Raw genomic sequence first — 26,662 nt, forward strand, 5'->3', positions numbered from 1 at the left:
TAAACAGTAGGTACCACCCTATTTGTCTGAGTGAAAAGTAAGAAGGATAAAGGCAGGAAGGTTCAGCTCTAATAGGAGTAAAAAATCCTCAACTTCATCTAGGGGCGACATTGTCAACTTGTGATGAGTGAGAGGGAGAGCGTAATTGGTCGTGAAATTGTCAGCCCACCTGCGAGACATTCTAACACCGCTCGGGAAAGAGATAACCTTCACGATGGGACGCAAGGTTACTCAGCCATTTGCTCCCTCAGCCTGTCCGCTGAATAAATGCACCGTCAAACTTGAGGAAATATTTGTAAGAGGTCCCTGTTGCGGGCGATATGAGAATGGTGATTGTGCTTGCCAACCGGCTTTTCGAATGCAAATGGCAGTTATGGTGTATAAATAGCCTTTCTCCAGTGTCTGGTGTTATCAGAGCTGTCAGGAGAATTCATAAGGGAGGTACACGGGTGGGGGCGGATTAGACAAGAACAGAGCACATTCTGGCAAAAGGTTTGATTTGGTGTCGTCTCTAATGGATGTCCTCCGCAGAGCAGAAAGTAGGAAAAGACTAGGACAAGAAGATGGCCAATGGGAAGTTGAAATGTGACTTTTAGAAGTGTTCACTTGTACTACATGAAAAACCAACTTATCCTCATACAACGGTTCGTATGAGAGCTTATCAAAAAGCTATTCCTCCTTTTGGATTTGTTTTCCTACGAATGTCCAGCAACACGTGTCAATATTTGCTCGTTACATGCATGCAGTCTTTTAAAATAAACTTTCGTCGCCACAGGAAACAACTTCCTTAGGCTTAGGCAAGACATGTCGACTTAGTTCGACTAAGGTCGACTTGGTTCGGATTAGGCAACAAAACTACTTAGTTAGGGCTAGGAAAATATCTTGGTTTGGGTTAAAATAACTCCGGAAGTTGCGCTATTTAAGCATGTACGTTACAGATAAATCAGCGTTGACTTCTGGTTTCACATGGGACATGAACGCCGGTCTCCTTGGTAAAAGTCCAGGTATCTTTAAGACCAACCCATCCACCCCGACCTCCTTTCTACGTGGCGTTCGCCCCGCTCTTTATGTTTCCTTCCATAGCTACGAACGGTGTTTGAGAACAGCCTGGAATAAAGCATCAACTGTCTACTTTAATAAAGGCGCTATAAATTGTCCTATTTATTGTAGTCCACTTCCACAGGGTTAGTAATGTTCAAAATGACTAATTCACTGATGCATAACTGCAAGAAACAAAACAATAACAAAACGTGACAGATGTCCTGCTGCCTTCTGTTATAATACAAATTTTTGTTTTTTTACATTTTACAAAGTGGAACACTTTGGCAAAACAAAACCATTTGAACTGTTCATCTGGTCTCTAATACCATTTTATTCCATTTTATAAAATACATCTGAAATATTTGGAATATGACCTTTTGGATTCTTTTTCGTCTCCGGTCACCCCAGATTTTAATTTTTCAGTGCCTCCGTGTGCCCTTGAGTCTACACAGACTCATAAAACATTACGCTAGTCAATTCAGAAAGAGTCTGTTTCATACACAGCATGAGCTCTCAGTCTGCTGCCTGAGGTAGGATCACATCTGAAATACACAAGATGCAGTTTGAGGGTAATTCTGATGGAGAGGGAGCTGATGTTTAACTAAATCCATTCTTATTGTAATGTGGGTTTAATTCTGTGCCAAAGCTCGAGAGATATTATCTGCAAATCTTTCCAGTCATTCTGTGGAATCTGCTGAATCGCTGCACACATTGTTAGTTTTAAATTCATATATTATTCCAGATGTCATCTACAATGCCAGTTCTAATAATGAAATAATGTGTCCCCCGAAAAGGTGTATGTTTTTTTTTTTAATCATGTTTTTGACTTCTGTGAAACAGACTGTTCTGGCAAACTGTATTTCCAATCTCTGTAGCGAGAAAAGTGTTTATCCTCACGTGGAGAAAAATTCACTTATTTCACTGAACCAAAAAGTCATTTTCTCTATTGAATGTAGAACCACTCACTGGTTAGGTAATGGGCCTTGACCATGTGCATTTACACGCCGCTGTCAGCCACAAATATGAGTGTCACACGCAAAGCACTCACCATAGCACATGAACCCAGCCACCCTGAACTCATGCTTCACTCTACTCCCTACATCCATCTATCCATCCACTCATTTATCAGGGATGCACCGATCCCACTTTTTCAATCCCGATACTGAAAGCGATACCTGGGCTTTGGGTATCGGCGAGTACCACCGAGTACCGATTCCATACCAGTCTTTAATAAATACAGTATACTGTATGCCTCACTGTGTGGAAGTGACTGGGATCATCCTTTTATGTGGAAAGCAACATCAGGCTTGATTTAAACATTGCTTTCCTAACATTGTAAAACAAAATGTAACAGATAAATACATAGATATAACTTTAGTGAATTGTCATTTATTATTAAAATAATAAATTGTAAATGAACAATGATACATGATATTGGTCAAAAACTTAAACAGGAATTCAAATTCCAGTATATAATACCTATAGTGTATAAACTAGGGCATTCAATGTTAACATGATAATAACACGTTGATGGCTACATCGCTTTAACACTACTAATTTCTTTAACGCATTAACGCATCTTGCGATTTTTATGGTTGTGGCAAGCTCAGTTTTAAAGCTAGAGTGAAGATACTGTCATCGTATAAAACTACAAAACCTGAGGAATTCATTGGTACAAACCGTGTCATACTAGCTTGTTGGGAAAGAGGCTAAATAACGCTCCGAACTTGTGCTAAATTTTGGCGAGGAAAAACTGGCATGGCCATTTTCAAAGTGGTCCCTTGACCTCTGACCTCAAGATATGTGAATGAAAATGGGTTCTATGGGTGCCCATGAGTCTCCCCTTTACAGACATGCCCACTTTATGATAATCACATGCAGCTTGGGGCAAGTCATAGTCAAGTCAGCACACTGACACACTGACAGCTGTTGTTGTCTGTTGGGCTGCAGTTTGCCATGTTATGATTTGAGCATATTTTTTTATGCTAAATGCAGTACCTGTGAGGGTTTCTGGACAATATTTGTCATTGTTTCATGTTGTTAATTGATTTCCAATAATAAATATATACATACATTTGCATAAAGGAAGCATATTTGCCCACTCCCATGTCGATAAGAGTATTAAATACTCTCCCTTTAAGGTACATTTTGAACAGATAAAAAATGTGTGATTATCGCTATTAAATATTTTAATCGATTGACAGCCCTAATATAAACGTACAATTGAATTTAATAGATCGGCCCCATTGTCACAGTTACCCAATCCAGCTATTTGAGTCAGTATCGGCCCGATATTCTATCCGGTATCAGTGCATCCATACTATCTATCTCTCTGTCTCTCTATCATATCCCAAAAGCAGCCAAAACACCAATTTTCTCATCTTGCAGTGTGAGAAACAAGATGCAGAAGCACAGACATCCAAGGCACGTGGGAAGGCTCTTTACGCAAAAGGTTAAGGATTTCTACTAAGCAGAGCAAAGTGCAGAAAAAATAGGACTTTTTTTTCAATTTAATTGAGGCTCTCGCATCAACTTCAAAGCGACAGACAAGTAATTCCCACTCTTTGCTGGTGTTCATTTTCCCAAGCTAAAACCTTGTCCTCTTCATTAAAAGCCCATCCCTCCTTATCCCCCTGAGCCTGTCATGTTCAAACAGTGTTCTCAGCTCCTTGCTAGGCTGGATTAATGAAATATTTGATATAAAATGTCAAAATAAGGGAAAAGCAGTGTGGACTAGGGACCACGGTGATTATCGCTAGGAGAGAGAAAAACATAATGAGGTAAAAAAAAAAAAAAAAAAAAAGAAATCTCTTCTTATTCCTTTCCTATGCTGTATTTGTGGCCCTTCAAAGTTGAAATAGATTTTACCAAGAGGAAACCTTAAAGCTTGCCTTGACATGCCTGGCGTCCTCATATTTCTCGCTTCATCATTTTCATTGCATTTTTTAAAGATGCCAAATGGATTCCAAAGAAATGCCTCAGTGACCATGGATGTCTATCTCAAATGTTACCTTGAAGAGCATATTGTTGTCCTGTCCCTGTTGTTCCTTTATTTGCTGTGGTTAAGGTCACAAAACGTGGCTGGCAGAGTTGCTAACGGTAACCAGTAGTCACAACTGAAGATACCAGCATACTTCAACAGAACTGGTTTGAACCATATACAGTAGACTATATACATATAGATGGACGATGCGTCTCCACTTCCTCCCACTGTACAAAAGTGAAGCTAAAATATCCCGTTTATGGGAGCTTTAGAAAGACACAACAACTAACCATAATATCTCTCTAACTATATTTATGATTAAAAAATTGACGGTATTTGAAAGTTAAAGTTACATTTCTTCTGTTGTACAATTCCGTTTCCGCAACTACTTCACTCAGAGCAGCTGTCAATCAAAGCTGTCAGTCATGACGTCTCACCCTCTTTTATAGCATCAAATAAGCAATTAAAACCAGACTTATCAGAAAAATGAACACTTTGACATACATCAGCGTGATAAGAACTACCTAAAATGATAAAAAAAAAAAAAAAACATCTTTAGGAAAAATGTATTTGACCTGTACTTTGACTTTTCAGTTTGGCCCTTGTCCGATCCGCTAACATAAAGGGGGGCGGGATTTATGGCCTATACTGCAGCCAGCCACCAGGGGGCGATCAAGATGTTTTGGCTTAACTTTTGGGGAGCTGTCATGTCGTCCATCTTTTTATACAGTCTATGGTTCTAACACTTTAGCCTGCCGATGTGGTATAAGCATAACCCAGAATTACTCTCACGCTATCACACGCTATATGTTTCAATTCTGACCATGACGTCAATCAGCTGCCGATGGAAGCCGGACGCTTTTCAGCAGTCTCATATTTTTGATGTCGTTGGTATGGAAGTTCTTCAGCGTGAGTGAAGAAGACATAAAGCTGCAATTTGCCACAACTGCAAGTCCAAAATAACCTCTGGAGGAACACCCTTAAAACATCTGGAACAATTAACTTAATCAGACACTTATATTGTAATTCATTTTCATTATGCTGCTCAGATTAATCACAGTGACCGGCTCGTCTGCCGACAGCATGGAGCTGAAGAGGTCCATTAAAGGAAGTTTCATTGAGTTACATTATGGTGCGTTCAAGCTCTACTGAGTACAAATTAGTATTGGGCGATGGTAAATCATAGCACTATCATGATGCATTCAAATGTAATCTTGTAAAATAGAGTCTTTGGCGAAAATACAGTTGTGTGAATGATCTTTTCACAGCAATATAAAATAGATATTAGAGAGGGAATTATAGCCTGTTTAACTTCCTAACACTAGCGCGAAGCAGCTTATAATATATAATTAAAACTACTAATGGCAAAAAATATTTAATCAAAGCAAATATTTAAATAAAAATACAATTATTTATTTCCTAATCATTTGAATTATTTGTTTTTATGCAAAAAAACACCATAGATGACAATAAAGTAAAAAAATAACATTTAGAATTTTTGACAGTTGAACTGTAGCACAACATGGAAGTGAATGCAGCGCTCTGTTCATTTAAATGTGAAATTACAATCAAAATATATTGTCCCTAAAATCTATGAATAATTGCGATAAATAATCGTGATTTACATATTGATGAAAATAATTGTGATTATCATCTTTGCCATAATCGCGCAGCCCTACTTTGCATAATTCACAACTGTATTCAAGATAGAGATAAAGAAAAAACAACAACTGTGGAATAGATTTTATTCTAAACATTACATTTCTGATGTATTGCAAGCACGATTTACTGTAACTCAACTACAAAAAAACTTGCAGGATGGGATATACTGTGCATGCAATAACACTGCTACATTGCAGTGTGATCAAAAACAAATCAGTGGAGGTTAATGTTACTGCTATGGAGCTGACTGAGCCAGCTCAGAAAAGTTGTGGCTACACAAAACTACTACAGCACTACAATTTACCACCACCCTTCAGAAAATTGCAGCCCATTGACCAAGCTTCTCGTATTGATGCAGGGTAACAATCAGACCCAGCAGAATATCTTATTATATGCATTATTTCAGTCTTCCTCTCCTTGGAATAAGTATCTAATTATACGTTCCCCTTTCAGCAGCCGTCTGTATGTACGATAGCCTTTTCAAGCTGAAAGGCCTGTAATGGACTCTCATTATTCAGTTCCAAGACATGTACTATGGTATTTCAGTCTACAAGCTCTTCAGCAAGTGTCTACAGTTATAGAGAGAGAGGTTAATTAGGTGAAGGTGCCCCTAATTGACTGGCTGGACCACTCATGAGTCTCTCACTTCCCTATCAACCCTCCGCGAGCGAGTCCACAGACACGGCGGCGGGAATTCAAGAGACTTTGTGAAGTAGAAAGAAAAATCTAGACGTAATTCGCTCAGTTCAGGTATTTCAATTTACAGCTTCGCAGACACAATCTATAATCTTGGGTTCAGAATTTCTAGTACTATTTTCAATATATTTTTTTTAAATATATTCGGATAGAAATATCAAGCCAAAGCATTAAACAGCAGAGTTGTACGGTTGAAGTCGATGAATGGAAGGTAAAGAGCAAGGTGAAGTAGGTGCCATTTCTAAATAGTTCAAATATTCTGGCTTCACTTAAATCTTTACCTTCTATCTCTTTATTAACAGCCATCACTAAAGTAAGAATGTCACCCACCCTGACACACCGACACATGCACATCGCTAAATGCACACACTTCTGTCTGAATGAATAAAATTAAATATAGATCAATGTTTATTCTAAGCAATGAGCTTGAAGCCTGCCAGTGTATAAACTGACAGGTTTCCTCAAGTGGAAAATATACAGTATCAAACAGGCATTTTCAAGACTGGACTGCTTCTCAAAAATGACAGCAGTAAGCTGCGGGGGTCTGCTCATCGTTGGGCGACTAATGGAGTACGTGTGTTGCAGATGAGGCTCTACATTGGTTTTGATAAAGTCAAGCTCTACTTCATCTGACCTGATTATCAGCAGACGTCAAAACAATGATGTCCCCGTCTTGTGATGAATGGGTTTATTTTTTTAGGCCACATCAGTCACAAGTATGCTTTGATTAATATTCAATCTAAGACTTTGCTAAAGAACTGCGAGAAGGCCTCGTTGAAAAAATGCTGCAGAACAAAAGGATTCTTCAAAGTCATGGCATTCCATAGAAGAATGTGACAGAAAAATCATGCGAGAGCCAAAACAGACCTCACAGAGGAAAATTGCTCTTGAATCAATAGTCTATATATTAAGGACCCTATGTGGTGACAGGGATAGACTCTGAAATTAGGAGGCATATCTGTTCTCATCTTAAAGTGAATTTAAGTCTCTTGCAGTTGAAAGCAACAACAGACTTCAGGCTCATGCTTCATTCATCTTATGTATTAATGGTGCTCTACACGATATCCAGAGCATTAACAAAGACTATAGAAGCAAAGAGGCGAAACTCCGGTGCTTTTTTGACAACAGCTGCTGGATGGCACTGCGGTAGCACTGCCGCCATTTTGGACTGATAAAGCCAATAAGTCTGTGGCAATGGATGTATAAAGAGATGTCTGTAAATAGAGGATAATATATATTTTTTATTTTAGGTAAATCAACTTCCCAGTAAGAACATTCAAATAGCCCTCTTGAAATTGTTGTCCTAAAAGTTGTAAAATTCATTAACATTGTAACTATCGGCCAGTAGCTAGTAGTGCTAGTAGCATGACATAAACAGAATTTAATGTAGTTGTAGGCTATTTACTAACACGCAGAGCAAAAGCACATGACATCTGCCATCTTATACATCCATGGTCTGTGGTCTATTGGACATCTAGATTTTGGAGGTCCTTGACATGAAATGTTTGAGATTGCTCTCAAAATCGGTGTGCTGTATTTTTCTAACTTCCATTTATGTCCATCGCTCACTTTATGCTCCTCTGGGAAGCAGCCAACTATTTGCTATGTAAAGATATAGTGGAGTAATGTCTACCTGAGCAGAGAAAGTCCCTCTTTGTGTGTGTGTGTTGCAATCTGAGCTTCTCTGCGCTTTGTTGACTAAGCTTGGCCGGCCACAGATGCCTTTTAGTGTATGTTCGTGCATGTGAGCGTGCCCCACTGGCTAGGTCACAGCGGCCGCTCTGCACTATGCTAATACGGTGGTTACAGCTGATAACGCCGTTGGTGACGCTGACGCGTAACATACTACCCCAGGTTAGCCCTGTTGCCGTTGATTGCACTGTTAGCACCGTTAGCTGCCAGCTGTTGGCTCGGCCATCTCCATGTTTGAGAACCATGTGGAAGCAATGGATATGAATTTTGTAGTGAGCACCTTTAAAATCTCCATCTTGTACGTTAAGAATTTTTTGCTCTTTTTCGAGGGCAGAACACAACAGAAACTGACTGCTGTGATAAATCTGTTTCTTCCTCCCGTCTCACTTCTACACCTGCAGGCTAAACTGTCAGGTAATACTCAGGTGGACTTAGGTGTGATGTTCAGCGTCTTGGAAGTGAAGATATAACTCATGCGGCTAAAAGGATTAAGCACAATTTTTACAATATACGTACGTAATCTACAAGGGGTGTTTATTTTTGTGTACGTGCGATCAAAGTGATGAAAATCTTGTGATGTTTCGCTTTGAAGGCTTAATGAAGAAAAAAATTATAAAAAGAAACGTGGTAAGAAGTCCTTCTCTGCATGCAGCTAACAGTTGGATATTGTTTTCATGCAGAGAAATAGACTGAGCCCCTCCGGCAAGATGATCTTTTAAGACTATCTCGGTCTCTCCGGATAAAAACAGCAGCACTGGTCGTTTGTTCAAACAGCTTAAAACAATATTTACATTCAGTGTGAAATCAGTAAAGAATAAGCTTCCTTTTTGCCAAGAAAGATATGACAGCCATTACATCTAATACGCTTTGGCCAAGTATGTACTTCAGCTATTGTATGGATATTCACTCCTTGTTTTTAGTTAAATGTCACTCAAACACAATGACATTCTGAAAATGTACTTTTATGGCCAAGTCTTGCTAAATCAACAAAGAAAATGTGAATAAAAGCACATTTCCCTCCACTACCGTTATGTGAGTATCAAGAGTTGGTTCATCGAGATAAACAGTTGGAGGTACCACATTTAGCTTTCACTGATATTTCAGCACAAATTGATCATGCTGGGAGTGGACGGAACAACACATTCTCACTTCCAACTCGTCTTGGTCAGTGCCCGACGCACAGTGTATCAATTTACGCTCCTTACATGCATAGTGTAGACATGAGCCCTTGTGATTTACATTTTCAGCGTGGGAAGGTAAACGTTACGTGATAGGTGTCTGGATTACAACAAAAATACAGTGAACTGAAAACTTAACTATACAATATTATTTTCAGCTGTTTGTAGACTATCAAGCTAATAGTTACCCGCTCATTCTAACATGATGCAAACTTCACAGCTGACTGGAGTTGCCACAAATATAACTCAGGAAAGACTTTAAACTATGTATTTTTCATTCAGTCATCATTGTTTCTTCTTAAAATACATTTAATATTGTAATCCACGTCCTAATTAATTTAATATAGGTCAAACAAGGTCGGAGACCCATTGTATGAAAGATTGAGTATTGTAAGAGTGCGGGGGTGTACCAGCCCAGGGCTAACTATTCTAAAAATAAAAAAACAGATACTGTATGTTAATGACAACGCCCACATTTTTACTTGAATATTCATCAACAAAGCCAGAACTTACTCAGCCTCCACTGCTAATTTTCTTGCATTGTTTCCTTTTGGTGTCTGCATCTCAACCCCCGTGTCTTTTTTCTTTGGATCCCCGTCCTCTAGGATATAAGACTTATGATGGCACACAGATGCCAAATAAATGCATCAAAATGTAAATATTATTTATTGTTGTCTTATAATTGTAAGTAGACATTTAGGAGGAACATTCTTCAGCAAAGAACCTGCTACCGATATAAACCAATTTCTCATTGCATAATTACATTCCCCAAAAGTCAACTGTCTTCGATGTTTTATGAGCACTGCTCATGTGGACACTAATTAGCAATATTAATAATATAATTGACTTGCTTCGTGTTTGGCACAAGAGACACTTGGAGACAAGTCTCAACAGACTCAAAGATTGAACACGCCAGCCTGGTTTCTCTCTGAACAGACATATTTAGAGCACGATCAATAGTGACAAAGATGTTATAAATGTTTAGCAATACAGAGTAAGACAGTAAGACAGAGTGACACATTTTAACCCAAAACGTGGACACACTCCATGTGTTTTCATGTGTTGATTCTGGCTGATGCAGCACACAGACTTTTGCTCATAATTGGTAAATGGACTTGGACTTATATAGCGCTTTTCTAGTCTTCCGACCACTCAAAGCGCTTTACACTACATGTCAGTATTCACCCATTCACACACACATTCATACACTGATGGCAGAGGCTATTAAGGTGCCAACTTTGCCCATCAGGATTTAATCTAAATACTCATTCACACACCGATGGCTATGCCTCCGGGAGCAATTTGGGGTTAAGTGTCTTGCTCAAGGACACATCGACATGTGACCCGGAGCAGCCGGGGATCGAACCACCGACCTTCCGATTGGTGGACAACCTGCTCTACCCTCTGAGCCACAGCCGCCCTCAATCCCGTAATTAATGCATGCAGATCAATTCCAGTGCAGCACAGTCAATGAGTCACAGTCAGGATTCACCCGACATGGGATCTCAGTGGATATGATGAAAAACTGACATTTACTTGAATGTATTTCACCATCACATTTGGTGAATTTGATTCCTACAAATATGACTTACCTTGGACCTCTCCTACTTAAATTGTACATGCTTAACCCATGATGACAATATTAAACATTAGTTATCATAGCTATGCTGATGATACGCAAATTTCTCATTTCACTGCCCTCTGATCTCATGAATCCTCTAAACTTCTAAACAGTTGAACATGGAGTCTTTGTCATGAGCTGACTGGACTCTTGCAATTCCCTGTTTATGGGCCTTCAAGCAGTGTTCATTTTGTGTGACGAAAACTATGACTAAATATGTTCGTCAACGACCTTCTTTTCTATGACTAATAAGAGGCGATGACGAGATGGCATGGGTTGGAAATTAACTATTTGTCCACCTGCCACTGTGGCTGGTGGATTCTAAAATCTAGCAGCCACTCAATAGATTACCATTAGTGTTTTGGCTGGTAAGAGAAGCAAATCTAGCAGCCACTTGCATATTTTACCAGTATTTGGCTGGTGCTAATTTCCATCCATGGGATGGCACCAATGTCATTAAACACTAATTGTGACTATATCAACATGCAATATTTAAGAAAAAAAGACAAGATTAAAATTTTGTTTAAAAAATAAAAACTTTACCAAAATGAATTTTCATGGACAAAACAGAGGAGACAAATTATTATATATGTATGTTTTTGGCTGGACCGCAGAGGGCCAGCCCTACAAACACAAAAGCCTGTCACTGAGTGGCTGAGTGATGAAGTTACACGATTGGTTGGCCGAGTGTTGGAGTTTCCTCATTGTCAAAATGAAAAGGGGGGAAACAGTCCTTTATGCAAATGAGCCTGTACAGCGTGTATAGTCTATTTCTTGTCTGTTCTCAGAAGTAGATTTTGGTAGAATGTTAAAATGGAATAACAGAAAGTTTATGAGCAGGCCGCCATGTTGTTTCCTGTTTGAAACAACAAGCAGACAAACGGGGACCTATCAAGTGTATTCCACGACAGGATATGTCACCGCTTGAACAGCCAGTTGAGTGGAGCAGTGCTTCCCCTAGTGTCCTCGCTGGACCTGGTGGACATGTACCGCTGGATTAACATTATAGACATGTCCACTGACTATTTGTGTAACAATTTAGCCACAAATTCACAGACTGACCATACACGGTCCAACCATATACTCGGTTTTGACCGAGTCTTGTTTTTTCAATGCAGCCGCTCCGTTTCCTGTGCTGCGCATGCCAGTTTCATGTCTATAACACGGCTACACTGGTAGCACACAATGAGAACAGTCAGGAGGACTCGGAGTACCTTACTAAGTTTAAGTTAACAATGACAACAACAGGGCTTGGGAGAAAGAAACAACGTGATATTTTTGCTAGACGATTGACTGAAATGTTCAATATAATCTGATGACTAAAAAGACTAAAATGTCAACAGTTTATTGACTAAAACTATATTAAAATAGTTACGGTTTACTTTGAAAAGATAAGACTAAAATGCCCAGACTTTTAGTCAAATAAAACTTGACTAAAAAAGGGAATGGATTGAGGATGAGCTTCACCAAATATGATTACAAAAAAATAACAAGGACATTTGACACGGGACTAAGACTAAATAAGAAAGAAAATGAACACCATCTTCAAGCTAAAGCTACTCATAGGCTGCAGCTCATTCAGACAGCTGCTGAATCAAACCACATCTTTCTGGTCCTCAGAAACCTACAAACCCACTGCTTTCAGAATACAATTTGATCCTCCTACTCTTGGTTTAAAAAAAGATCTTAATGGCATTTGTATGCTCTCACTGTATAAATATCTCAGGTCAAAAGGAATTAATCTCCTCCATGTTATACAGTATTTTCATGCAGAGATATCATTTAGTATTATACACCTAAAGGATGGAACAGCATGTCCTGCACTGGGTGTAGACTTGCACCAACAGGCTCTGGCCTTAAATGAATGTTCTGTATGCAGGTCACATCTTTTATAAGCCGTACTGTCTGGGACAAAGCTATCAACAGTCAAATTAAAACACAGGACGATCATCAGATATGATTGCGATTTATATCTCAGTATCAAATACAAATAAATGCTTAGTTTAACAACAGACACAGGAAGGATTTCCTTCTATAGAAACAGTGGTGTGACTGAAAATACTAATTTTCATGTTTGAAATGAATGCAAATAAAGCACCAACTTTATTTTGACTTTGACTACAACGCTCCATTTGTTTTGAATTACGTCAAAATAAGCACACTTCCTGTTTTGACTTGATTGTAGATTTAAAGCTGTTTCCTACCACACATGGATTTTTCGTCCGAAAAATTTGCACAGAAATGTATAAAAGCTGATTTTTGGGGTTCTTATGAATGCTTGCCGGCCCCTGCGGAACATTTGTGCAAAAAACATTTCAGCGGATTTCCACCATATATGTTTGACCAATGAAACCCTTTGTTCCAACTGATCACTGTCATTCTGCATAATAATTAGCCATGAACTTCTGAAGAGTGTTCATCTTTGGAGCAATGGGTCTTGGAATAATATATATTCGTTTTGACTGTCAGACAAATGGGCTGTTTTCGGTCCAATGGGAAATTTTTTGGACTATTGGTGTGTCGGAACAACAAGGCCGTTCAACAGCCAACACCCAATAATGTACGACAAACACTACTACCTCAACAACCAAATAAAGGACAATATATGGCTTGAGATCGGCCAGCAGCTGGGATACGATGAAGATGGTAATGTTCCTGATATGCACTTGCTACGATATATTATGGTCACGGAACCGAGCAAGCCACAACAGCTAACGTTAACATCAAATTTGGGGTCCGATACTAGTTTATGTATTGTGTAGTTGATGTAAGCCCCTTAGACATTGTCTGTCTGGATAGGTTTTTGTTGTGTGGAGTGGACGAGGGAACTCATTTGGCCTCATTGACGAAAAAAGGCACACTGAAACGTGGATAATTTGCACCGGAAGCGGTGTGCATAGTTCTCATGCGGAAACTTTGCCCGCATATTTTCCGTATTCCCACACTACATTTTCACATCGCACTGGTGATAAACAGCGTTAAATTAGGGCGGTCAAAGTTATCGTGATAATAACGCGTTCACGCAAATTTATTTTAGCGGCACTAATTTCTTAAACGCATTAACGCCATCGATCTTTCGGAAGCTGTAGCGGGCTCAGTTTTAAAACTAGAGTGATGATACTGTTATCATATGAAACTAGAAAAAACATTGGTATATCATACTAGCTTGTTGCAAAGGAAGCTAAATAACGCTCTGAAATTTCGCTAAATTTTGGCGAGGAAAAACTGGCATGGCCATTTTCAAAGGGGTCCCCTGACCTCTGACCTCAAGATATGTGAATGAAAATGGGTTCTATGGGTACCCACGAGTCTCCCCTTTACAGACATGCCCACTTAATGATAATCACACACAGTTTTGGGCAAGTCACAGTCAAGTCAGCACACTGACACACTGACAGCTGTTGTTGCTTGTTGGGCTTCGGTTTGCAATGTTATAATTTTAACATATTCTTTACGTTAAATGCAGTACCTGTGAGGGTTTCTGGACAATATTTGTCATTGTTTTGTGTTGTTAATTGATTTCCGTCCTGTTAATATAAATTGATGCAGCTGAGTCTATGTGAAGAGGTTGGTTAAGCCACCACCAGGCCAGAAAAATCTCCTCAGCTACTTTTGACACTACCTGGAGCTTTAAAGCCACAATTGTTTGATTATTTTCAGCAAACTGTAGACAACGTGTGGTGAGAAAAAAATTCTCAACAGCTTTTGGTTACCTATGACTTAAAGCATAATCAGTGAAATGTCATCCTGGAATCACACATCATGCTCCCACAATCTGTGATTGCCTCAGAGCTCCATGGCATTGTGTGCACATTACTATTTTTAGGCTTGAAATAGATATTCAACGAGAGCTACGTATGTGTGCGTCTGTGTGCTTGAGTGTGTGTTCAAGAGAGAAAGAGAGAGAGAGAATTTGGAGATGTTTTATTGGTGAGGTGGGGGGGTGGATCTTATGTGCTTCAGGATTCATCTCTCTGAGACTAAAATCCTTCACAGGCCTCAGCAGGTTGCCTTGGGTCTTGATGTTTTTAATATTGCCAACAGTGTAACCTAGATGTTTGGAATTATTGAAAATTCTGAATGTAAAAAGCTGATAGATTTCAGCTCCAGCATCATTATACTGATGGTGCTTCTCCTGGCGAGACTGTTTGAGTGCACGGCTCCAACATCAGTGCCGGGCTCTTCAGCTGGAGCATTCATTGAGTGTATCCTTGAGTTTACAAGCATTTGAAGTTGCAAACGCAATGATCAAAGTTGCAAACTCAATAGCAATTCCAAAAATAACAGCATCTGATGTAGCAGCAAGCAGTGTAGTCTGTTGTATATTGCAACTGGAGGGGTAGCTACACATGATGGCTTTAATTTAAAGCTGCTTTAATCAATATTTTTTATATTAACAATAGATCAAATTGCAATGTGTAATGTGAAAGGGGTTGCTCGTAGTGACAAACCCACTGAGAGTTGTCACCCAACCCTGCAGTTCCTGTCAGCTTTCAGGCTGTTCTCATACACCGTTCGTAGCTATACCTACGGAAATAAATGCATTGTAATTTGTATATATATCCCATATAATCAATTTGTACGTAATCCATGTAATTGTGAACCAGGAAGTATAAATAACAACAAACGTGACGTAGGGAGGAGGTCGGGCTGGATGGTTGGTCAAAAAACACAAGACTTTGGCCAAGGAAACTGGTGTTATTTACCCCGTGTGAAACCAGAAGTCAACGTTGATTTATTTGTCATGTAACTTCCGTTTTTAAGTTACGCCACTTCCGGAGTTATATATATATATTTATTTAATCGCGATTAATCACATTGATTTTAAATAGTTAATCGCGATTAATCGCAAATTAATCGCACATTTTGCATTTGTTCAAAATGTACCGTAAAGGAGATTTGTTAATACTCTTATAAACATGGGAGTGGGCAAATATGCTTGCTTTATGTATTTATTACTGGAAATCAAATAACAACACAAAATGATGACAAATATTGTCCCTCACAGGTACTGCATTTAGCATAAACAAATATGTTAAAATCATAACCTGGCAAACTACAGCCCAACAGGCAACAACAGCTGTCAGTGTGTCAGTGTGCTGACTTGACTATGACTTGCCCCAAACTGCATGTGATTATCATCAAGTGGGCATGTCTGTAAAGGGGAGACTCGTGGGTACCCATAGAACCCATTTTCATTCACATATCTTGAGGTCAGAGGTCAAGGGACCGCTTTGAAAATGACCATGATCTTCACTCTAGCTTTCAAACTGAGCCCCCTACAGCCCAAATTGTGTTAAAGTTATGAATATAATATTCATAACTGTTAACTTTGACAGCCCTAATTTTAACACAAACCATGATTTTCCTAAACCTAACTAAGTGGTTTTGTTACCTAAACCTACCCAAGTTGTTTCTTGTGAAGACAGAAGTTTATTTTGAAAAGACTGGAGCAGAAATTGACACATGCATCATGTGTTGCTGGACATTCGTAGGAAAACACATGAAAAAAGTGGAATAACCTTTCGTAAGATATCATACAAACCATTGTATGAGGATACGTTGCAGCTTTACATCTTTCAGGACTTTGTTTTGTTTTTACAGCCCACAAAAGGTTTCATTCTCATTGGCATTTGTTCATCAAAAAAAGCTCAAAATCCACCATAAATTACCTGCCCAGCACCAAATGGCCCAAAGACAAACTAGCTGGTGAACATAGTGGAGCATTTAGCAGCCAGATATTTTCCTCAGTTGGTGGAGACCAAAACAGAGCAAAGAAGAGAGTAAAAGTTGGACTCTAAATAAATTCTTATGTTCATCAGGTGATAAAACAGTATGTCAATTTGCGTTTACAGCTCATTGCTCTGCCCCCAAGTGGCCAAAAATTCAATTAATGCATGTTTAAAGATAGTTGTGTTACTTTTCCAACATGAAAACATATGTTTTGCTGTACCATCCGAACAGGATTTACATTCGTAAACTTCAAAACCTTTTTGTAACAATCAATACTCAGAGATATTAAAGACAGACTCTGGGTTTGTTACATCATTAAACAGCACCTCAAAACCCACATTTTTCACAGGACTCACTGTTGATGTTTAAATTGTTTATGTTGCCTAATACATTTCACAATATTCTAATGATCCTATTATCATGAAGTGCATAGAAGCAAGGTCCCAGGGGGTCCATGCTATTGTCTTGCGTGGTAAAGATACAGAACATATAGCATATCCTGCCACACCAGCCACAGATAAATACTCTTGCTGAAGTGTGAAATTAAAACATGGCCACAATGTTATCGGTCCGCACCAACAAAAGGTGCAGCCAGTGTTAAGTCAGGCTATTATCATAGTATGATAATTCACATCCTTCCTTTCTATTTGCGTTTTGTACAGCAGTATTTATTCGGAGCTGGGGCAAATATTAATTCATGTTAATAGAATTTCAATCAGCAAACATATGGACACTTGCAAACTTCCTCGCAGAATTAGAGATGAAAACAGTTTACATATCTGCAGACAGTTTCCCCTTGAAAACTTGAGGTGTCAGTGGTTCCTTGAGCGAAAAATTTAAAATGATAAATTCCTTTCCGAAGGCAGCTGCTAAAGGGAGATGCTGCTTAATGTTAACTTACTGATGCACTGGTTTGATCATGCTCATTAGATGGACTTTAACTGAAGGGCAAGTAAACAACAAACAGCTTTCAGCCTCCGTCTAATTATTGAGCCAAAGGGTGAAAGGCCCAAATATCAACAGCATGATAACTGCTCAATTTCAGCTTTTGCAGCTGGTGTAATTGGTGAGTCTGTATTGTAGTTTGACACTCTTATTAAAACGGGCAACTCAATGAAGAGGAAACACTATTATGCAGCCTCTTTATTGCTCACAGTCACATCTGCTGAGAGTTTCATATGGAGGAAAGGCTATGTCGCACACACACACAGCTTACATATGATACGTGCAGCTAATGAGCACGACTCTTGTTCCACCGTTGACTCCAATCAGAAGCCCAGCATTCCCAAACATATTTGTCTAACACTTACTTCTTCCTTCTCTCTACAAGACACTACTGCCAAGTCAGCAGTATAGCTACTGTAGTCCACATTCAGAAACCTAACAAAAGGGTGAAAGCACAAGAGCTCAGGAACAAATTGCCCTTCAGGATTCTGTTCTACGGTATCTGACTGTTCTCCCTACTACAATAAGCTGTCTGTTAAAGGGGACCTGTTATGCTTTTGTGCTTTTTCCCTTTCCTTTACTGTGTTATATCGTTTTTTTGTGCATGTAAAGGTCTGCAAAAGTTACAAATCCCAAAGTCCAGAGTTACTCTCCCTAACAGAAACACTGCTCCCTAACTGCCTGAAACGCATGGCTTGAAGTCCCGCCTTTCCTTCCGTAACGTGATGATGTCACCAAGTAACACATTTGCATAATACCTGCCTAGCGGCTAGTTTGGCATGCCCTCAAACAAAGCTAGTTAGAGCGGCGCTGGAGTGGAATTCGAAGACTTTGGTCCAGCTGACCAATCAGAGCAGACTGGGCTTTTCAGGAAGGCTTGGGTGAGCTCAAACAGCGTTTCGGACAGTGGGTGGAAAGAGGTGAAAACAGACGCTATGAGAAAAGTAAAACATTATTTGAACATGAACCCATTTGTTCCTGCAAATATTTTTTTCAATTTCCTTTGGTGGAAGTGTTCTCTGGGCTTGCTTAAGCACAAATGTGAGGAAATTTTCAAAATCGGTCTAATTGGATGAAAAGTGAGTTTTTCTTATCGTACTATATCTAGTCTTTGGGGACAAGATGGGACTACTGTTTTTGCAATAGACTCCGTTATATTTTAGGAAAAAACAGCAGTCCCACGTGCCCAAATAACTAGATATAGTATGATAAGAAAGTGGCTGTATCTCAGAAACTACAAGGAGCACAACCAAGTATATGGTATCTATGAAATCATAACAAGTTGAATATCAAAGATATGTACACATGTGCAGTGTAATTAGTAGCAGTGTAAATATTTCGTGTGGAAAACATTTAATAAACACAATGGAAGCTTTTTTCCTATTTATTTATTTTTTAAATCCTGATTTGACTATTGATAAAAGTGTGATTTTTCATGTGATCTAAAAATGTTAAAGTTGTGCTGTTTGATACTTGCCCAAAGTATGGCTGTACCAAATTTCAAGTCTTTTGACCAGTCAGAACAAATGTTTGGGCATTTGTCCTTATCATACTAAATATAGTTTATGGTCACAAATGGGATAAAGCATGTAAACATGTCCTAGTAGGTGTAGTGTTTTAGTATGCTCCTGAAAATAAGCATAATAGGTCCTCTTTGACTAAATCTAAAAGAAAGGGATCCAACATATTTGTAATGAAATTATTTCATAAACCTGAAGAAGAAGAACAAAACAGTTGCATGGACAGAACAAGTCATTGTGTTTGAGAGTAACAAGAAAAGAGATATAAAGCAGCTGCAAAGAACAAGAGAAGGAAAGCACAGAATAGATCTGCAGTGAGTCTATATGCATGGTTTTTCATATTCAAATCAAGGGTTAGGGTTAGGGTTAGGGTCATCCTTTCCATTAATTTTGAGACCATTGGTGTTGCTACATACTGAGATAACTTATATGAAATCATCTTCTCCCTTCATGCTTCAGTAAAGACTTGGACACCGATTTCTGCTACAGCTGACAGCCATGACGGTTAGTCAAGCCCTGCTAAGACCTAATGCAGCTCCAAGCTTTTGGCGATAAATTCACAACACCTCAAGACCAAGCTGAGGAAATGTCGTATTCTCGATCTGTAGGTCATAGCAGCCCATGGGTCCTTCCAAAACGAAAAAAAAAGCCCTCTGAATCTGAAACTTTACTGGCTGTTTTGACCGTTTTATTGTTATCTTAATATTCATATTCATTTGTTTGATCTATAATCTAAAGACTGCAGTCAATTAACTGGTCTTGTTACAATGGTACAGGTACAACTCTATAATTCGTGGACACTGAGTTTCAAAACATGAGCCAAACATGTATATAAATATGTCAATATGCCACATTAAGAGCCTTAACCTTAAAGGTGCAGTGTGTAGGATTTGGCTGCATCTAGCGGTGAGGTTGCAGATTGCAACCAACTACAACTTCTCCCGTGTGCCAAGTGTGTAGGAGAACTACGGTGGCCGATGCAAAAACATGAAAACGTGAAGGGTCCTATCGAGAGCCAGTGTTTGGTTTGTCCTTCTGGGCTACTGTAGAAACATGGCAGCCTGCTTTGTGAAGAGGACCCACTCCCTATGTAGATATAAACGGCTCATTCTAAGGCAATGAAAACAACGATTCTTACTTTTAGATGATTATATTGTGCACTAAAGAAAACATACTTATTAGTATTATATTCCATTTTTGCCAATAGATCCCCCAAAATGTTACACACTGTTCCTTTAAAACCTATTGATTGGGGCTTTATAGGATCAGAATACACAACACTATTGATTCTGTTTAATCCCACTGTAATCCTTTAAATACAAGTAAAAGTCAATCAATGCATACATCTAAGCATGAACTGATTTACTCGATATAAGCCATAGACTGTATATAAAGATGGACGATGCATCTCAACTTCCTCCCACTGTAAAGAAGTGAAACCAAACCATCCCGAATACGAGAGCTGTCATCTTGAGATTTTGACGTCATTTGGAGCCAGAGTCTGCGCAGTAGTGATCGGGCGGTGGAGCCGCAATATTGAGGTCAGCCGCCCGAACCAATCGTGGCTGCCAATCATTAGGTCCCACCCCCTTTTTATGGCATCAAATAAGCAATTAAAACCAAACTTATCAGAGAAATTAACACATGAACACACATCACCATGATAAGAACTACCTAAAATGACAGAAACCATCTTTGACTTTTTAGTTTTAGTTTGTTCCATCCACTAACATGAAGGAGGAGGGCTTTATGACCTATACTGCAACCAGCCACCAGGGGATAATCAAGATGTTTTGGCTTCACTTTTGGGCAGCTGTTAGGTCGTCCATCTTTATATACAGTCTATGATAGAAGCCCTTTAAATTGTAAATTAACAGTGAGTTTCACAGGAAGTGGCAGCGAATTTGTAATGTGTAACACCTAAAAAGTGAGAAAAAAATAATCAGTGCTGAGCTGAGAGTGCAATCCAACTATTACTGCAGCCACTTTTGTAAACTTTTGCACTTCATTGACTACGGCCTTGATCACTTCTACCAGACACGGAGCACAGACAGCCATTGGTGCTTTTTTCTTGTGCGTGACTCCTCTCTGTTACTTCTTTATTTACCCAAGCAGCGGAGGATCAGTCTCTCTCACCGGCCCTGGACAGAATACTGCAGAGCATTGCAATTTCACGCACTCACGACAGATAAATCTTTCTGCCTGGCTGGCCGTGAATCTTCCAGGGCTGAGTGGCCCACACAGTGTGGCACTGTTGCACCTGACGTTAAGATAGGCTGAATCCTTTGAAACTTGGGATGCACCTGCATTGCTTGGAAATCCCTTTTTATTCTGGGCCATCTGGGGTGCAATTAGAGGGAAATTAGAAGGTCCATGGGGGTTCTGAACAAGTCAGGTGGGATTTTGTTAAATATGCATCTCATTGCAATTCTCTTAGAGAGTAAAAGTAAACAAAAAAGAACTGACCACATTAGTTTGGGCTTGTGCTAAGGTGCATGTCATGGAATATGAACTATCCTATCATTAAAATACCATACTCAATATTATATATAAAGCATTTTTGGGATTTGCTTCATCTCTATGCAACTCTCACACATACACGCTATCAGCCTTCACCGTGAGGACATATCTTTAACCTTCACCAAACGAACCTTTGGTTTCTTTTCCGAACTGGCTTTCAACCCGCTTGCATACCCCTCAATCATCAGATGCCATCCCACTGAGCGAGCCATGACAATGGGCTGCCTATGGAGCAGGACACAAGCAGAATATCAATGGAGTCTGGCTGGCCTGACTCTGAACCACGCTACTCTTCATCTCTCATTTCCCAAATGTGAGCCTCTGGAAAGAACTGGCCCCAAACCTAGACTGATGGAGACATCCTGTAGCAATGCTTTTAAAGTATTCCCTGCACACTTCTTGGGCACTATGCCCAAACCTGTAGCTGCTGGGAAGTGTAGTACACACAGAATAAAATAGCATCATAGACGACTAGAGAGAGGAATATTTTAAACACACTCCTGTAGTTTTTATTCATGCACACTATAAGCAGCACTATGCAAATATACTATGATATCAATATATTTCATCTCACTGATTGAATCCTGCTAGATCACGTGTCAAACTCAAGGCCCGCAGGCCAAATCCGGCTCCCATATCAATTTAGGTTCTCAATAAATTTTGGCCTGTTGTGGTCTGCAGACATCAAACACACAGGCGTGCCTCTGCTGTCTGTAAGTTAGCAAGCTAGCTAACACAAAATGGCACTAAAAAAAAAAGTTGATCCTGAAGGCTGCATGTGACTTTTGCCTGACTGCAAAGTTTACTTGTCATTTTTAGGGTTTTATGTGCAGCCGATGCATGCCAGAAGGCTAGGTTGTACATGATCAAAGATCTTTTACTTTTATTTTTTTCTTTAAAGCAGCAGCTATATGAGCAAATATGATTTTAAAAAAAGTGTTTTTTATAAAACGGTCACTATATCCTGACAGTAGTGCATGAGACAGGCAATCTGAAAAAAAGCATGTGTCTCTGTGTCCTCCGGTGCTCCTAATGTGGCATCTGCAAGATTTCACAAACCGGAGGAAAACAACCAATCAGAGCCGAGATGGAGCCTTGCCGTCTCTGAGCAGCTGTCAATCACTCGCAAACTCCGATCAAACGGTCAAACTAGGGAACGCTGATCAATTATGAATTAATATTCTGTTAATGTAATGCCTATTTCTCACCTCAAATGTTTTCAGAAACATCTTGTAGTGTACTGTTTAGTTGTAAAATTGGAAAGTTTATGACCCGGCCGCCATGTTGAGATCATTTATTTTTTTTATCTTATCTTTTATCTTTTTTTAATTTTATAGCCAAACAGTACACTAGAAGATGTTTCTGAAATAATTTTACATGAGAAATAGGCATTACAGTAACAGAATATTGATTCATATTTGATCAGCGCTGCCTAGTTTGACCATTTGATCGGAGTGGTTGACAGCTGCCTCCGTTGAATGAACAGCCAATAGGAGCGCTCCCTCTCTGAAATGACCTGTGATTGGCCAAAGTCTCCCATTACGTGCTAGATTTTTTAAAGCCTGAAAGCAGAGCCGTGAGGAGGTGCAGAAGTCTAGTTATCTCTCAGAACACTTGAATTACAATATGCTGAAAAGTTATTATGGAATTTTTGACAAATGATGCCAAAAACATTCTGCCTACCCCAACTTTAATAACCCACACAGCCATTGAGTTGTCATATTCAGGTTTGTGAAACAGGCTATATTAGACTTTGTAGAAATATGAGCAAAAACAAAATTAGATATTCATAATATTTCTTTTACATCAGGACGTATCTGGTTTTATTAAATGTCACTTTTTTGTTAACGTTTTTAGGGCTTTATGTGGACTAAATTGTATGCAAGAATGCTATATGGGACATGCAACAATATAATCAAAGACATTTCATTTAATTTTTTTCTGTTTGAATAAAAACATGCCAATAAACGATGTTAACTGTGCTAGAGGAATACCCAACTGTGTGCAGCAGCCTACAATAACAGAAATACAGTCAATTTAAGATGTGTGTTCGGCTCGGCAGTAAGCGTAGTCGTCTGAGAAATCTATAAACTTGACTATATATAGTAGTAGTCCAGTCAAACTACCCTGAACTGATTGTTGCACTTAAGTTTTCTTTATTCATGCCACTCAGTAGTAGACTAAATAAATCACAATGGCTTTTGTGCTTCTATTTGGCCTTGAGTTGCTGGCTTTTGTACAGTACGAATCGATAGACTGAAGTTCAATGCATCAGACAATACATGATTATGCTGTGCAATAAAGCCATGATGCTTTCTGTGCCCTCTGCTTGGTCAGGATCACGTGCATCCAAACTTCATCCACTCAGTATCCTCTAAGGATTTACTGCATTATTGGTGAACTATACAAATAGTATATTGTTAAATCTGTTCTGCTCTGTAAGTGAGCAATATGAAATGTTCATTTTCTTTACAGAATAAATGCAAACTTCATCCACTCAGTATATCTTCTAAGGATTTACTGCATTATTGGTGAACTACAAATAGTATATTTTTTACAGCTGTTCTGCTCTACTTATTTATTTCCAGAATAAATGCCATGCTCTTCAGTGTCTCATTAGTCTGTCACTCCTATATCTGAAGCAACTCCATGAGACACATCTTAAGACAAGATCTCCCTTTTCTCCTGGTGTGGGGAGAGAGAGCTAAAAAATGATGGCACCACTGTCCTGTAGACGATCCAAATCACATGTGTTCCTTAAAAATAGTGGCACTCCAAAGGGAATGGAGCTCACACAGTCACACCGACATCATTTTAAGATGCCCCCGAATCAGAGCAGGTCGAGACATTTTAAAGCAGCCTTGACCCTGTAACGCAGACTAAAAAAAAACACCAAGTATTGATCGGATTGGTGCACATTCTGCAGATGAAGAAGCCTTCGTGCGTATATGGAGCGCTGTTTTCTCCAGAGCGCTCGAGTAGGCTGACGTGTTAAGCGTGTGAAATACCCTAATACATGCATCCCTATAATAAAGCAGCACAGCGTGTTGGATAACAATCCATTAACACTATAACCTGTCACAATAGATTGTATTATTCAAAAAGGATTGCGATGGCATCAGTGTGCGTAATATAGGCTCCGATAAAGGATGCGGTTTTCCCAAATAGCCTACCACAACTGCTACTGGTTCAGAGTGGATTTATTCAGACGGTCTGACACAACTTGACATAATGTAATTAAAACACCAAAAAAAAACAACTCAGAAATAAAACATCATAATAATAATAAATCCTTACCTCACGGACGCACCCGCATGTATTCCAAGTGCACCAAAGGTCATTGCGCAAATATTCAGAGGACGGGGGATGTATATAGAGTGATGAGAAAGAAGTAGGTTAGACTGCACAATACCTAATCCAGTTCTTAGTGTCCTTCAGACGTCGTCAACCCTCTCTAATCTTCAAAGCGCACAGAGACTCCGGTTATAATCTCACCACACTGTCACTTCACTTTCTCTTTGCGCCAAGAGCCGGGCAGCCAAAGTTCTCCGCGTTTATTTCACTAATGCACACAAAAAAATGTTTCCCCAAATGAAGAAGAAGTAGGGAGAGGTCGGCTCGGTGTTCAGCAGAGAGGAAAAAAAAGCCCCGTTTACCATTCCTGACAGGTGGCAAGTCCAACCACCACCCGCTGAATACATTCACACATCATCATCATCATCTAGCTGTGGGATGTGGAGACGGCCGAAGCCATAAAGAAGCGATGCTCTGGGCAGATTAACCCATGAGTTGTGTTCATTCCACCTCCTTTTCTTCTTTCCTTGCGCTCTGGCGCCACCCAAAGTTGTCCTGGAGATTTATCCACACGCAGGGATTTCCCAAATGTCTTCATGTCCAGCCCCCTCCCCTGTAACTGTAAAGTAACCACATTTAAAGGTCCCATATCATGCTCATTTTCAGTTCCATACTTGTATTTTGTGTTTCTACTAGAACATGTTTACGTGCTGTAATGTTCAAAATATGCCTTTATTTTCCTCATACTGTCGGCCTGAATATGCCTGTATTTACCCTCTGTCTTAAACTCTCCGTTTTAGCGCATTTCAACGGAATTGCAGCATGATTGCATTGCTATAGGCAACAGCTTGGGTCCATGTGTACTTCCTGTCAGTTGATTACATTCACATACACTGCAACCAGGAATAAACCGGGACACATTTGGAATGTTTATGCTTAAGACTGTGTAAAGGGTCTAAATATTGTATATTCGTGACATCACAAATGGACAGAAATCTTGACAGCTTGTTTCAAATGCAGAGTTTCTGAATACGGGCTGTCTGTATTTCCCTGTCGATTGAGCATTTCGATACTTTCACATTATTTATATAGGACTTAAGCCTGCTTTATAATAAAAAAATGTGAAAATCTCACTTTTTATAAAATGTCCCCTTTAAGCCCAATTGATAAGATTTGGGATTTAGAGACACACCTTCCTCTGAGATATTACTTTTTGTTGAGTTACATCATTGCAGGTGCAGGAATTAGATTTCATTCTCATATTGTTATTCTACCCAGAGCAACAAATGAATTAAATATCAGTGAGATGGAACTAATCCAAATCTGTCTGGAGCCTCGACTGAACGCCCTCAATATAGGCGTACAGCTGGGTGATGTTATGGGCCAAATAATAATAAAACATCTCAGGATGTGTGTTATGGCTATACAGCCAGTTCTTAATATTGCTTACAATCAGTTTTTTCTGTTGTTAGTTTGTCAGTCACCAATTCTTCCTGTCATTGTTGTCCTCAGTACTTCCTGTTTTTGGCACGTGACAATCACACCCACCTTGGCACCTGTTCCCATCAGCTCCCCAGCATTTAAGCTATGCACTAATGATGGGAATTCCAGCTCTTTTTAGTGAGTCAGATCATTTGGCTCAGCTCACCAAGAAGAGCCGGCTCTTTCGGCTCCCAAACGGCTCTTCGTTTTACCACTTCTGCCTTTATAATTCAGCCAAATGTATCACTGTTTTGACCTATGATTAGTATGTGTGCACATATATCACCTAAATTAT

At 39.4% G+C, this 26,662-nt stretch overlaps 1 protein-coding gene across 1 annotated transcript in view; it reads right to left on the reverse strand.

Annotated features, from left to right (window-relative positions):
- The window catches only part of LOC119495340 (protocadherin-15-like), a 306,048-nt gene extending 280,591 nt beyond the window's left edge, over positions 1 to 25,457 (reverse strand). Inside the window, exon 1 of the mRNA XM_037781701.1 lies at positions 24,889 to 25,457. The gene's annotated coding sequence lies outside the window, so the exon portion shown is untranslated. The remainder of the gene's footprint in view (positions 1 to 24,888) is intronic.
- Between the last annotated feature and the right edge of the window lie 1,205 nt (positions 25,458 to 26,662).

The sequence above is a fragment of the Sebastes umbrosus genome, chromosome 10 (assembly GCF_015220745.1).
Source record: "Sebastes umbrosus isolate fSebUmb1 chromosome 10, fSebUmb1.pri, whole genome shotgun sequence".
NCBI classification, from domain to species: domain Eukaryota; kingdom Metazoa; phylum Chordata; class Actinopteri; order Perciformes; family Sebastidae; genus Sebastes; species Sebastes umbrosus.